This window comes from Monodelphis domestica, chromosome 1, assembly GCF_027887165.1.
Source record: "Monodelphis domestica isolate mMonDom1 chromosome 1, mMonDom1.pri, whole genome shotgun sequence".
NCBI classification, from domain to species: domain Eukaryota; kingdom Metazoa; phylum Chordata; class Mammalia; order Didelphimorphia; family Didelphidae; genus Monodelphis; species Monodelphis domestica.
In genome coordinates this window covers 694067222-694082148 of record NC_077227.1, presented here as the reverse complement: position 1 = coordinate 694082148, position 14927 = coordinate 694067222, and the positions used below count along the sequence as shown (strand labels likewise).

At 42.7% G+C, this 14927-nt stretch overlaps 1 pseudogene; it reads right to left on the bottom strand.

Annotated features, from left to right (window-relative positions):
- Positions 1–1385: 1385 nt before the first annotated feature.
- On the bottom strand, positions 1386–2967 carry LOC100019670 (peptidyl-prolyl cis-trans isomerase A-like; annotated as a pseudogene).
- Between the last annotated feature and the right edge of the window lie 11960 nt (positions 2968–14927).

Here is a 14927-nt window from a genome sequence, read left to right as displayed (position 1 = left end):
TTGGAAAGCCAAGGGACCCGAAAAGATCCTTAATTATTGGCTCAAAAGCTTCACAGGGGCACATGGATTATTAGCAAGACACTTTATGAGCTTCTTCTAATGCCACTTTTAAAAAGAATATATCTTATTTTACCAATTACACGTGATAAATTTCTACATAAGTTTTCTGAAATTATATGAACCAAATTGTCTTCCTCCCCCCTTTCCCTCTCCCTTCTCAGAGATGGCAAGCAATTTGATCTGGGCCATACACTTATTATCATGCATAGCATACCTCCATATTGTTCATTTTTGTAAGAGAATAATCAGATAAAACCAAAATCCCAAAATAAAAATACAAACAAGCTAAAGTGAATAAGTGTATGCTTAGATTTGCACTCCAACTCCAACAGTTTCTTCTGGATTTTTTTTAAACCCTCACCTTCTGTCTTGGAACCAATCCTGTGTATTGGTTCCATGGCAGGAGAGGGGTAAGGGCTAGGCAATGGGGGTTAAGTGACTTGTCCAGGGTCACACAGCTAGGAAGTGTCTGAGGCCAGATTTGAACCTAGGACCTCCCACCTCTAGGCCAGGCTCTTAATTCACTGAGCTACCCAGCTGCCTCCTCCTCTGGAAATTAATAACACTTTTCTTAACAGAAGTTATCACACATCTATTACTGAAAGACGAGAACACCAGAACTTCAAACATTGGCCAATCAGGTATTATTATGTACTTTACACAAAGTATTCACAGCTTGCATCACTTTGTATCATTAAAATAAAAACCAAAACATCCGAAAACAATGTATTAAACAAAAAGTATGTGCCCCAAAGTCCAGGGCTATAAAGAGCAACTTCTCATTGGTTAGGTCATTATTGAACAAGCTGTTCCAAGCTGGCGTGATGTTGACATTCCTCTGATGACCATTTAGAAGCTCTTGATTAAGTTCCACCCTCATGGCCTATGCATGTACTGCAAATGTGTACAATATGCTGAAGACGAGTGCGGATTCTAGAGTATTTGATGTCCTTGTGCTCTTTATTTAAAACAAGCCACCAACAAGATAATGTCAAAGGTAGCGCATATAAAACTTGGCATTTATCAGAGAGACAGTATAAGGCCATTATGGTTCTTCATAAAGCCATTATTTTCTCTCCTAGAGGGAACTATATATGTCTTTTCTGTGGTCTAGTTTTTATTTCATAATCATAAACTTAACTCTGTTGTCTAGCCAGACTTGTGGAAGGAAAAGGGAAAGGAAATCCAAAGAGAAGTGCAGCAAGTGAGAGCACAAGGATTACTGGGTGGAATTAAGAAAGAGCAGGTGGAATGCAAGGGTGCTCTCTCCAGCTACAGAGGAATGTTTTGGTGGTTAAGGCAAAAAACAAAACAAAAAAACTTTATTAGAGTTGTCCGTTGTCAGCAATGGTGGTGATCTTCGTGCTGGTCTTGCCATCCTGAACTGGATTGAAAGACTCCATAGCTGTCGTAACGTTCATGCCTTCTTGCACTTGGCCAAAGACCACATGCTTGCTGTCTGATCAATCAGTCTTAGCAGTACAGATGAAAAACTGGGAGCCACTTGTGTTGGGTCCAGCATTTGCCAGAGGCCAGTATGCTTCAGGATGACGTTCTCCCAGTGCCATTATGGTGAGTGAAGTCACCACCATGGCACAAAACCCCAGGAATGATTCTGTGAAAGCAGGATGCCTTGCAAGGAACCAAATCCCTTCTCTCCAGGGCTCAGAGCACTGAAGTTTTCTGCTCTCTTTGGAACTTTGTCTGCAAAGAACTAGAACGTAGCCCAGCCCAGGGGTTCCTTTTCGATGCAGATGTCCAAGTACGCATTGAATGGCTGGGCTGGGCACCATGGCAGAAGCAGAGGTGGTGGGGCTTGGTGTCTGGTGGCCCTTCAAAGAAGAGAACTCCCAGTGAGGGCATCTGCTAAAAAGCCTATATATATATGTCTTTAAAATTAAAGGGATTGATGGGGTCAGCTGGGTAGCTCAGTGGATTGAGAGTCAGGCCTAGAGATAGGAGGTCCTAGGTTCAAATCTGACCTCACACACTTCCCAGCTGTGTGACCCTGGGCAAGTCACTTAACCCCCATTGCCTAGCCCTTAACTCTCTTCTGCCTTGGAGCCAATACACAGTTTTGATTCTAAGATGGAAGGTATGGGTTTAAAAAAAAATTAAGGGGACTGGGGGCAAGTAGGTGGTTCAGTGGACTGAGAGTCAGGCCTAGGGGTGGGAGGTCCTCAGTGTAAATGGGGGACTCAGACACTTCCTAGCTGTGTGACCCTGGGCAAGTCCCTCAACCCCCATGGCCCAGTCCTCACTGCTCTTCTTCCTTAGAACACAGTAATGATTGTAAGATGAAAAGTAAGGGATTAAAAGAAATAAAATTAAAGGGATTGAACCAAAACATCTTATTAATAACTTGATGTACATGATTGACACGAACCATACGGTTCATGTCAAGTGAAGTCAAATCAACTGGAACTGCACTAAGTATGGTTCCTTCTCTCAGGAGCCTGTACTCTGATGGGAATAAAGCAAAGCATAAAAGGGAGCTGAAAGCGGGGGAGAAGGGAAGGTATCCATGCCAAGGCAGATGGGGCAAAGCCTAAAGAGTGAAGCATGGCTAATCTGGGCTCTTCCTCACCAATGGGAGGAGGGAGCTGGAGAGGAAGAGGGAGAAGGCAGCCCAGGTCTGCGGGCCAAGCTTGGCAACTGAAGCGTGGCTCCACCAACAACATTAACGGCTCATCTTCACCTCCAGGGATATCAAACTATTCGCTGGATTATTTCATACATATACAATCCTTAATATGCACCAGGGGAAAATAGAGTCTGAAGACTTTGAATTAGAACCCAGGGGTTATGCTGAACCTGTGGAGGATGGTACAATGATTCCCTCACCTATCCTGGGAGTTACGTTCCAGAGACATCTGCGACGAGTGAAAATCCGCGAAGTAGCGGCATTATAGTTCTATTATTACTTATATCTATTTTTAAGGCTTTATAAGCGCTTTCCATTCTCCTATAAACCTTTCCCACACTCTTTTTTAAAAAGCCCTTACCTTCTATCTTGGATCAATACTGGGTACTGGTTCTAAGGCAGAAGAGCAGTAAGGGCTAGGCAATGAGGGTTAAGTGACTTGCCCAGGGTCAAACAGCTAGGAAGTGACTAAGGCCAGATTTGAATCTAGGACCTCCCATCTCTAGTCCTGGTTCTCAATCCACTGAACCACCCAGCTGCCTCCTCCCACACTCTGATAAACCCTGAGTCAATCAACGCCCAGGATATAGAACATAGCGCTGTGCTTGGTCACCTTTCATACTGTCGGGGCCAATACAGAAACGTCCGCTTTGCTCTCTCGTCCTCAAACTTGTACGAGCAGTTGTGGCATGTCGTGCTGCATTTTCATTGTGTACAGTATGGCATTCATCCACCTAATCCCATAATATAGAGAAAACTCTGCAATACAGAATTAGATTCTTTTTTTAAACCCATGATACAATGAAACCACAATAAGTGAACCACGATATAGCGAATATAGCGAGGGATGACTGTACTATCTACAAATTACTCCATCTCCTTTTAGCAAGACACATTCAGCCTACAGGGGAAAGATGTGGTGAAATATATTAAGAAACTTCTGGAGGGGTAACTAGTAGCAAGGAGATAGAGCACCAGGCCTGGAGTCAGAAGATCATGGGTTCAAATGTGACCTCAGACAATTCCTAGCTGTGTGACCCTGGGCAAGTCTCTCAACCCCAATTATCTAGCTTTTACTGCTCTTCTGTGATACTTAGAATCAAATTTAAGACAGAAGGCAAGGGTTTAAACTAGAAAAAAAGAGAGAAACATTAATTTTTCTGAATTCTAGGGGAAAGAAATTGAAAGCAATTAGCGCTGATCCAATACCAGTATATATATATTTTAACCCTCACCTTCCCTTTTAGAATCAATACTGTGTGTTGATTCCAAGGCAAAAGAGCAGTGAGGGCTAGGCAATGGGGGTTAAGTGACTTGCCCAGGGTCACACAGCCAGGGAGTGTCTGAGGCTAGATTTGAATCCCAGGACCTTCCATCTCTGGGACTGGCTCTCAATTCACTGAGTCACACAGCTGCCCCCTCAAAACCAGTATTAAAGTGTACTTTTGATACTTTAAAACAGACTTGGACAAACATTCTTAAAAACCAAACATCATATAATACTAACAAAACACTGGACCTATAATAGCCTAAGGCGGCTATAGAAGGATGAACACTTCCTCAAAAGAAGAGGAGTGACAAGCATTCTTAGAACACATGAAAAATAGGTCAGAAATCTACAGAAATCCTAATAATGCAAACAGCAGATATCACTTTATCTATTCATTCATTTATTCATTCATTCATTCATTCATTCATTCATTTGTTTATTTATTTGTTTAATTTTTAAAAAATAACCCTTATCTTCTGTCTTGGAATCAATACTATGTATTGGTTCCAAGGCAGAAGAGTGGTAAGGGCTAGGCAATGGGGGTTAAGTGACTTGCCCAGGGTCACACAGCTAGGAAGTGTCTGAGGCCAGATTTGAACCTAGGACCTCCCATCTCTAGGCCTGGCTCTCAATCCACTGAGCAACCCAGCTTCCCCCCAGAAGTGGATCATAAATCCTTATACCACAAATATGGACCTAAAATATTCTCAAGGAACCAATCAATTAGCTATATTGGAGTTGAATTATTATCACCAGTCATACTGTTACTCTAAATTGCCTGGACACAATGATGACCTACAAAAACTTAAGGAACGAATTTTTAATTTGTTAAGAAACAAAGGGAAACAACTGGGTGGTTCAGAGGCTTGAGAACTAGGCCTAGAGATGGGAGGTCCCAGGTTCAAATCTGGCCTCAGACACTTCCTAGCTGTGTGACCCTGGGCAAGTCACTTAACCCCATTGCCTAGCCCTCACTGCTCTTTTGCCTTGGAATCAACACACAGTATTGATTCTAAAAGGGAAGGTGAGGGTTAAAAAAGCCCTAAACTATAAGTAAATTTGTCTCTGGTTGGATAGGTGCCAAAAAATTGATCCAAGTATTTCAGAAGAACAATGAACTGGACCCAGAATTGAGAGGCAGGAGGAGAGACCTGTCTGAGCTCATAGTTGGTAAGGGAAAGTGAGGACTAGGAGTCGAATACGTATCTCCTGACAAGTAAAATTTGGTATGGCAGGAGAGTAGAAAGAGAACCTTATAGGTAGAATATCTGTCTTGAGGGTCAGAAACTTACTCAGTTGTTCAATCAACCAACAACCATCTATTTATGTGCCCGCTGCTGGGTTAGGAGATTAAATAAGGTCAACTGAAGATTTCTGATAGAAGCACAAAGAATAATTATGAGAATAGTTAGCATCCATGCATTGTTATAAAGTTTACAAAGCATTTTATAAATACTGTCTCATCTGATCCTCAGAACAACCCTGGGAGATCCCCATTTTACAGATGAGGAAACTGAGGCATGGTGGTTAAGTGACTTGTCTAAGGTCATGAAGATTTGAACTTGGGTCTTCATCACTCCAGATCTAGCACTCTATTCATTGTGACACCTAAAGAATGAAGTGATCCTTACTCACAAGGGACTTACAGTCTAATTGGGGAGATAGCAACATTAAAAGAAATACACATACGTGCACAGCATAAAAGGGCAGCTAGATAATGTAATAGATAATATACCTGAGTTCAAATTTGACTTCAGACATTTATTAGCTTTGTGACCCTGGATAAGTCACTTTACCCTGTTTGCCTTAGTTTCTTCATCTGCAAAATGATCTGAAGAAGGAAATGGCAAATCACTCCACGTCTTTGCCAAGGAAACCCCAAATGGAATCGCAAAGAGTCAGACCCTATTGAAACGACTGAACAGCATCATATAGCAAAGTATAAAATCAATAAAGGCAAATATATAAAGTAAATACAGCTTTTACATTTTTCATTTAAATTATTTATTTATTATTTTTATTTTTAAATTCTTATTAAAATAAAAACTTTATTATTTCTTAAATATTTCTTAAATTTATTTAGATTTTAAAGTTTATTAAATTTATAAAATTAAATTAATTTAGTTATTATAAATTAAATATTTACCAAGGGTATGCTCAGCACTCTGCTAAGTATTGAAAATATAAACAAAGGTCCAAACAGTCCTCACCCCTGAAGAACTCACATTGTAATGGAGGAGACAATAGGTTGTGCAATGGATGGAGTAGGAAGATCTGAGTTCAAATCACACCTCTGGTCCTCACTAGCTTTGTAGACCTGGCTGAATCACTTAGACTCAGTATCCTCAATTATAAGAAAGATAAGTCTAATAATAACATCTATTTCACAGAGCTGTTACAAGTATCAAATGAGATAATATTTGTAGGGTACTTAGCATAGTATCTGACATATGAATACTTAATAAGCATTTTTTCATTGAAAGAATAACTTAAAACAGCATTCAGTAATTTAATTTGTGTTGTTGTTGTTTAGTCATATCCAACACTTCTTGGCCTCATTTGGGGTTTTCTTGGCAAAGATACCAGAGTGGTTTGCCATTTCTTTCTCCAGTTCATTTGACAGATGAATAATGGAGGTAAACAAGGTTAAGTGACTTGCCCAGGGTCATGCAGCTAGGAAGGATTTCCTGAGGTTGGATTTGAATTTCTCAGGATTTCCTGATTCCAAGTGTAGTGCTTTATCTACTGAACCATCTAGCTGCCCAAAAAGGGACAACTAGGTGGCACTGTGACTAGAGCACCAGGCTTGGGGTTGAGAGGATCTGGATTTAAATCTTGCCTCAGACATGTCTTAGCTGTGTGATCCTGGATGAGTCACTTAACTCTGCAAAAACAAAAACAAACAACAACAAAAGAAGTATATATAAGAGATACACAGAGGAAATGGAAGGTATTCTTAGAAGGAAGGCACTAGTCACTGATGGGAATGGGAAAGGTCTTCTGCCGGAGGTGGGATTTTGTGGCAGTTAATTAATAATAACCGAGGAAACAATCAGAGCTCATAGCAAGGCAGGCATAATTAACGGGTCAGTGGACACCCCAGTCAATCCAAGGACCCTGAATACAGAGTAAGACAGATTTTTATGTATTCAAAACAATTAATCAAATAAAACCAATTAATTCTAAGAAAACAATCAACCAGGATACAAGCCAGGATACAAAATTGGGTAATCTGATTTCTAATTGGAGGAAAGATTAGGGACTTTCCAAGTTGGGAGGAGGAAAGAGTGAGTTTCAATCGAGTTAGGAGGGGGACCAGTAGGTTTCGGGGTCTTTCTATTCCCAGAATTGAGATATGCTGATTAATTGCATCCACCTGCATCTATGAAACAATAGATGACTTATACTAGTTTCTCATGGATGATCTGCAGAAAAACAAGATGTGGGAGAAGACATGTGGCGGCAAAGAGTTGGATGCAGTCAGTGTTCATGAGTTAGAATCTGACTGATTTTCTTGATTCCTACACCTAATCAACTCCATTAAAAAAAAAAAACAACTTTACTTTCCATCTTGGAATAATTACTATATATTGATTCCAAGGCAGAAGAGTGGTAAGGGCTAGGCAATGGGGGTTAAGTGACTTGCCCAGGGTCACACAGCTCGGAAGTGTCTGAGGCCAAATTTGAACTCAGGACCTAGTCTCTAGGCCTGGCTCTCAATCCACTGAGCCACCCAGCTACCCCCAATCAGCTCCATTTTGTAACTGGCCTTTGTTCTATCTCTTCAAGTGATTTTTGTTTCCTTTTAAACTTAGAGTGACAACTCTAAGACAGAAGGGCAAGGCAGAGGCAATGGGAGTAAGTGACTTGCCGAGGGTAACACAGCTAGGAAGTATCCACTCAGCTGCCCCTATCTCATCCCATTGAACTGTTTACAAGGAAACCAGGGAAACGAGGAGGGAGGAAGTACATAGTGAGAGCATTTTAGGCATGCAGGCTAGACGAGAAGAAAGATGGTGTGTTAGTCAGAGCTGAAGCAAGGTCTTAGACTCTAAGCCAAAAGTTCTTTTCACCATATTAATTTCTTCTCAAGCAATTAAACTAGGAGTTTGCTGACTTACTCTTAAAGCGCCTTCCTTGCGCCAGGCCTTGATGTCTTCTCTGACAACCATCCCTTCCCCATTACACCGGTGCCCAATTAGAGATAAGGGTCATGTTGGAGGGAGCATCCTGGGGTTTTCTAGAAGCTTTGGGAACACAATGATTTTCCCTGTATGGGCAGGCAGGAGAGGAAGTTTTCCAGTTGGGCTCTCATGTGCTCTGAGAGGCTGGGAGAGACCACTTCTACCCAAAGCTATCCTCCACCACTGGTCGCTTCTCTAGGTCCTCCTTTGGAAGACTGTTCTCAAAAAGAGAGGAGGGAGCAGCTGGGTGGCTCAGTGGATTGAGAGTCAGACCTAGAGCCATGGGGTCCTAGGTTCAAATCTGGCCTTGGATACTTCCCAGCTGTGTGACCCTGGGCAAGTCACTTAACACCTATTTTCTAGCCCTTACCACTACTACCAATACACAGTAATGATTCCAAGATGGAAGGTAAGGGTAATTAAAAAAAAAAGAGGGGAGGTCAGAAGGCACTTTTCCCACTGTTTCCCTGATGTTGGCCTCTGGGAAGCAAAGCAGTCTTTGACTTTACAGGGCAGCCTCACTGGGCTCAAATGAACAAGGGGTCATGAATGGTGGTGTGGGAAGAGGCAGTGGGCTTGGCCTTCTAGTCAATTTATTTTGGGCAAAAGGTAAGGATACAAGTGCCATTCTACCATGAAATCTTTCAGGGCTCATCTGCTGATGGTCTGTGGTTCCGGATCTAAGTCCTGATATTTCCACCTCCCAGCTTGGGCAAGGACCAAGGTCCATTTTCTGGTCATCAAATGGGGTAGGCATGGTGATGAGTTAAGTCATCTCTATGGACCCTTCTTCTCCTGGCCTTCTCGCAGACTCTCCATTGACAGATATGGAACCTGGTGTCCTGAAGTGGCCAAAGTCCGCAGCCCTTTAGGAGTTAACTCTTTTTGCAGGTGAGTTTGCTGAGTTGCTGCCAAACGAGGACTAGTCACTTAAAGCTGGATGCAGCTAGTGACAGTGGCTATCTTCCGCTGACCAAGGTCCGATCCAGGGATCTGCCATTGGCAAGGAGGCCAGCTCGGATGAACACCCACCTCTTGCTTTTTATTTTTATTTTTAATTTTTTTTGCCAGCTCCCTCTCCCTACCCTTCTCCCCAAGTGTCTCATTAAGAGCCTTGAGATTTATCAAATTGACGCTGGTGGAATGAGCAGCCCCGAGTAGCCCTGAGCAGCCAACAGTGTGGTTTGTTTCTCCTCCCTGGGTTACTAATGGAATGACAGCTCACATTCTGCATTTGGTCTAATTGGACCTTCCCGGAGCCTCCTCTCCTCTCTCCCAGGCATGGATAATTACAGCAGCTAGAGAGAGGGGAGGGCAGAAGGCACTTCTCCCAGTGCCTGCCTGACATTGGCCTCTGGGAATCAAAGCATTCTTTGACTTTAGAGGGTAGAGCTAAGCCCCATTGGGCCCAAATGGACAAGTGGGCATGAATGGAGGTGTGTGAAGGGGCAGTGGGCTTGGCACTCAAGGATTTTTTTCCCTCCCAGCTCTGCCACTAACTCATTGTGAGTATTACCTCTTTGGATCCTAGTTTCTTTAGCTGTAAAATGGGGGCAACAATACTTGAATTACAAGCCTCTGAGGGCTCTAGATAATGCGTGTAAAGTGCTTTGAAATCTTTAAAGTTTTACAAAATGCCAGCTATCATTTTCTCAGAAGGGATGTATGCATACTTTCTGGTTTCATAGTATAAAAAGAGTTGCACTTGGAAATTGGGCCAGGGCCTGAGTCCCAATTCTATCCCTTGCCAGCTGTGTGACTTTAAACAAATCACTCTCCCTCCTCGGACAGTCACTTCCCTTCTTTGTCAAATTGGGAGAATAATCCTTGTTCACCCTACTTTGTCAGGCTATGGTGAGGGAGCTAAGTAGAGGATCCTAGATACAGAAGGAAGAAAAATGAGCATTTACTAATAAGCACCTACTATGCATGAAGCACAATGCTAAGTGCTTTAGAAAGATGATCTCACCTTAATCCTCACAAAAGTCCTGGGAGACAGGTGCTATTACTATTCTTCTTTTACAGTTGAAGAAACTGAGGCAGATAGGGCTTGTGTGACTTTCCCAAGGTCACACAGCTAGTAAGTATCTGAGGCTAGATTTGAACTCAGGTCTCCTTCCCTCCATGGTGGTGTTTGCTCTAGTGCAGGGTTGGTGAATCTTTTACCAGTTCAAGTGCCCAAAGGGCAAATTCAAGCTGTCTATGAGCCCCCAATTACTGGAGAAAGTCCAGGGAGAAAATACATGCTTAGGGTAATTGGACAGAGGTGTGGGACATGCAAAAAATATCCTCTGGCACTGAGAAGAGGGGAAATGGAGCAGCTCCCTGAATGCCAGCAGTGCATGTGTCCCATAGCTTCACCAACGACGTTCTGGTGCAATGGACAGGTGAGTTATTATTGCAATTTGGCTCAGGATTGCACTGGGACTGGAAGTGAGAGAAGAACAGCTATCAGTGAACGTCCACTTCTTTTCCCTCAAAGGAAGAGCTTGATGGAAATCTAAACTATTAGAAATATGGAAGGGACCCTGGAATACTGAATATTTAGAACATGGATTGTTAAGAACATTGTTATTAGAACCAGAAAGGACCTCAAGACACAGGCTGATAGTATAGAGAATGTCAGAGCTAGAAGTTAAGAACACTTAATACTAGAATCAAGAAAATGTTAAATGGGAAGGGGACCTTGGAGATCCTTTCTTCTTTCTCTCTCATTTTACAGATGGGGAAATTGAGGCCCAGGAAGAAAGTAACTTAAGACACTAAACTTTAGGAAAGACCTAGGTGTTTCTGGCCTTGTTCAGCAGAGGATGAGATAATGAGAGGCATAAAGACCTGAGTGTGGGCCTCTGGAGGAGGCTGTCTGAAAAACAAGTGAGTGGAATGGCCAGTGAGAGGATGAAAGGGAATAGAAAACATCACAGAAGCCCCAAAGTCAGCCTGGAGGTGCCTGAGAGGATTGGGTGGACCAGCTAATTAGCAATGACACCATCAACAAGGAATTAATGAAGACTCAGATTGGAGAGGTCCTGAACCCATTCTGAAAGGCCTGTCTTGGTCGAGGAAAGCAAGGAAGAGTTTTTAGAACAATGAGATGCTGGGGAAGAGCTCAGGGCTTCTCCTGCTGAGTGGGAGGGGGTCAGATGAGGCTGGGACCTCTGTCCGTCACCAGCCTTCTTAGGGAAATGCCACCTCCGTCATGGAGGCAAGGCCAGTGGGTCTAGAGGCAGGCAGGAGGGCAGGTGGCCCCGGAGCCCGTTGGGCTGAGCCATTTCAGGTAAATGGATTCCCCGAAGCCTTTCTGGGTTTCAGGAAAGACAACAACAAGAGTCCATTAAGCTTCTTACATCAGACTCGTTCTCTCTAAGGGCTGGCCCTGGGCGGGAGCTTCGGTAAAAAGCTGCCTTATTAGTATCCCACACTGGCCCTACAGGGGATGGAAACCACATATTAGGAGAGAGTGAATTGTACTCTCTGTGTGAGGGAAATTGGGAGCGGAGGAGTGGGACTGAGCCAGGGACACGGTGAGGCTTCATTTAACATAAGAAATGCTTCTGGGCTAGCAAGTGAGTGGACCTATGACCAGAGGAATTTCTAGGGAGCAGCAGAGTCTCTTGGAATGGATGGATGGGATCCAGAATTGTCTCTAGGAGGTACAAGGCTAAAGACCATCCCCTCAGAGTTCAGACTTAAACGCTTTTAGAACTGGGAGATTTTACAGACCATGGCACCAAGGTCTTATTTTACAGATGGGAAAACTGAGGCCCAGAGGTAGGGAGTGACTTGTCCGATGTCATACTTTATCAGTGGTGGTCTAATTTTTATAAATTGTTTTTCACTGGATAGAATACTGAGCTTTGAATCAGGAAGATACATTTTTCTAAGTTCAAATCTGCCCTCAGACACTTCTTAGTTGTTCTTAATCCTGTGATGGTAGGTACTGCACGTATTGCTTTCCCCATTACAAATGAGGAAAACTGAGGCTCTGGGCAGTTTTCATGACAGGCCGCCCAGGTCATGAAAATATTAAGCACCAAAGCTGGGGTACAAACCCAGCTCTCCTGACTCCAACTCTATCCCTCTTTCTACTATCCCACTTTATTATTATTTGTGGAGTGAATGCTGGCTGTGGCTAGGACTGCTCCCTACTCCCCCAAACAGGATTATGAGGTGGCCAGGCTTCTTGCTGGGGAGTGTATATATGACTCTGTTTAACATCAGCTGCTCAGGCTACTCTCTTCCTTCTTACTCTATCTCCTAAATGGGTATCCAGAGAGAAAGCTGATGGACTCAGAGTATCAGATGAAAATATCTTCCAACCTTCCTTCCTTTTCCTTCCTTCCTTCCTTCCTTCCTTCCTTCCTTCCTTCCTTCCTTCCTTCCTTCCTTCCTTCCTTCCTTCCTTCCTTCCTTCCTTCCTTCCTTCCTTCCTTCCTTCCTTCCTTCCTTCCTTCCTTCCTTCCTTCCTTCCTTCCTTCCTCTCTTACCTTCTGTTTTAGAATCCATACTAAGTATTGATTCTAAGGCAGAAGAGCAGTAAAGGCTAGACAAGAATTAAGTGACTTGCCCAAAGTCACACAAGCTAAGAAGCAATTGAGGCCAGATTTGAACCCAGGTTTTCCCATCTCCAGGCCTGACATGCTATCCACTGAGCCAACTAGCTGCCTCCTCTGGGCATTTTCACTGGCTGTCTCTCATACATGGAACAATCTCCCTCCTCATCTCTGCCTCCTGGCTTCTCTTAAGTCTCACATTCATTCTAAAAGGAGCCTTTCCTGTTCCTACTTTATGTTAGTGCCTTCCCTCTGTTAGTGATCTTCCATTTATCCTGTGTGTGGCTTGTCTGTACACAGTTGTTGCATGGCGTCTCTCCTATTAGATATGAACTCATCCAGGGACCTTTATTGGGGAGGAGGCGGGGAGGAGATTGTCTTTGTGATACTAACACTTAGCACAGTGTGTGGCAGATAAGTAGATGCTTAATAAATGCTTATGGTCTTGACTCTCCAAAGCTCCCATTGCTCATTGGGCACACCTGTAGGACAGTCCTGCCCTGAAGCTATAGAATTTAGAGCTAGAGGGGGCTTTACTGCTCATAAAACCACCAGTTGATAACTGGGAGGGACCTCAGGGGGCAGGGAGTGCCTAGAGCTTTGGATCTGGATACAAGACAGACCTAAGTTCAAATTCTGCCTCAGACACTTACTAGGTATATACTATTGGGCAAGTTACTTAGTGAAGATGCTCAGTCTCAGTTTCCTGATCAGTAAAATGGGGATATTAATGGTACCTATCTCATAGCCTTGCATCCAGTATAAATGAAATTTTATATATAGTTGTTATATATTTCATACAACTTGTGTTTGTATGTAACATATGTATATATTAATATGTAACATTAAGAACATAATTGCATATCATATATAATTAATAAATGCTTGCTGACAATAATGCTTATTGCCTTAAAATCCTCTCTGACACAGTCTAATATATGATCATAGATAATCACTTTACTTCTCTGTGCCCTCAGCAATTCTCTGAGACTATGCATTAAAGATGAGTTGCTAGTCTATATCAGAGAAGGATGGGACCCTCCCAACAGGCTGATCACATGCCCATTGAGACCATTCCATGGCCTCCATTTTGGAGATCGTTAATGAGGGCCAAACCCTCCCCTCTCCCATTTTTAACTGTTTAATTTTTTCTTATTTTAGTTCATTTTCAATGAACAAATATTTATTTTTCTGGAAAAAAAGGAAAAACAAAAACAAAACAGATAATGAATGTGCATAGTCAAGCAAAACAAATTCCACATTGTCCATGTCCAAAGAGGTATGTTTTATTCTGAATCCTGAATCCACCACCTCTCTATTGGAGTGTTTTATCATTGCTCATCATTTTAAAATTATGTATATACATATGTATATATATATATATATATGCACACACACATAATCTTAAACTCTAAAGTGTCACAAGAACTAGCTATTGGGGGGGGCAGCTGGGTAGCTCAGTGGATTGAGAGTCAGGCCTAGAGACGGGAGGTCCTAGGTTCAAATCTGACTTCAGACACTCCCAGCTGTGTGACCCTGGGCAAGTCACTTAACCCCCATTGCCTAGCCCTTACCACTCTTCTGCCTTTGAGCCAATACACAATATTGACTCCAAGACGGAAGGTAAAGGTTAAAAAAAAAAGAACTAGCTATTAGAGACATCTAGGTGGTTCAGTGGGTTGTGTAATAAATAATAATAAGGGACTATATTGATTGGTAATTGATAACTAGAAGATCAGGCAGTTATATTCTTTCTTTGGTCTTTCCCTCCTCCCTCTACACCTCCCTTCCTCCCTCTTCCTTCCCTTCATCTCCCTCTTGCCTCCCCCCTTTTGGTGATTCTCCTTCTGATTTCTTTAAATCTACTCAGGGATGAGTTTATGATGTGTCATATGAAATACTCTTTCTCTTCTCTATCTTAAATAAGGGGTTTATTTGGGGAAGACCGGAAGGGATAAGGAATGGAGATAAGAGGGTTGAGGATTTCCCTAATACTACAACGAGTCTTAGGTTGGAGAATGTTGGAATATACTTCAATTGAGAGAAATGGCTGATAGGTCTGGAAGTCCAGTCACTATCATCAACAGAGCAAGTCAGAGAGATATATGGACTGTTGTCCTTCTTTCTTCTGCCTTCAAAGTCTCAAGACCACCTCCTTTCTGTCTTCAAGGTTAAAGACATAACCCTTCAGTTTGTCTCTTCTCTTCTTCCCTCTT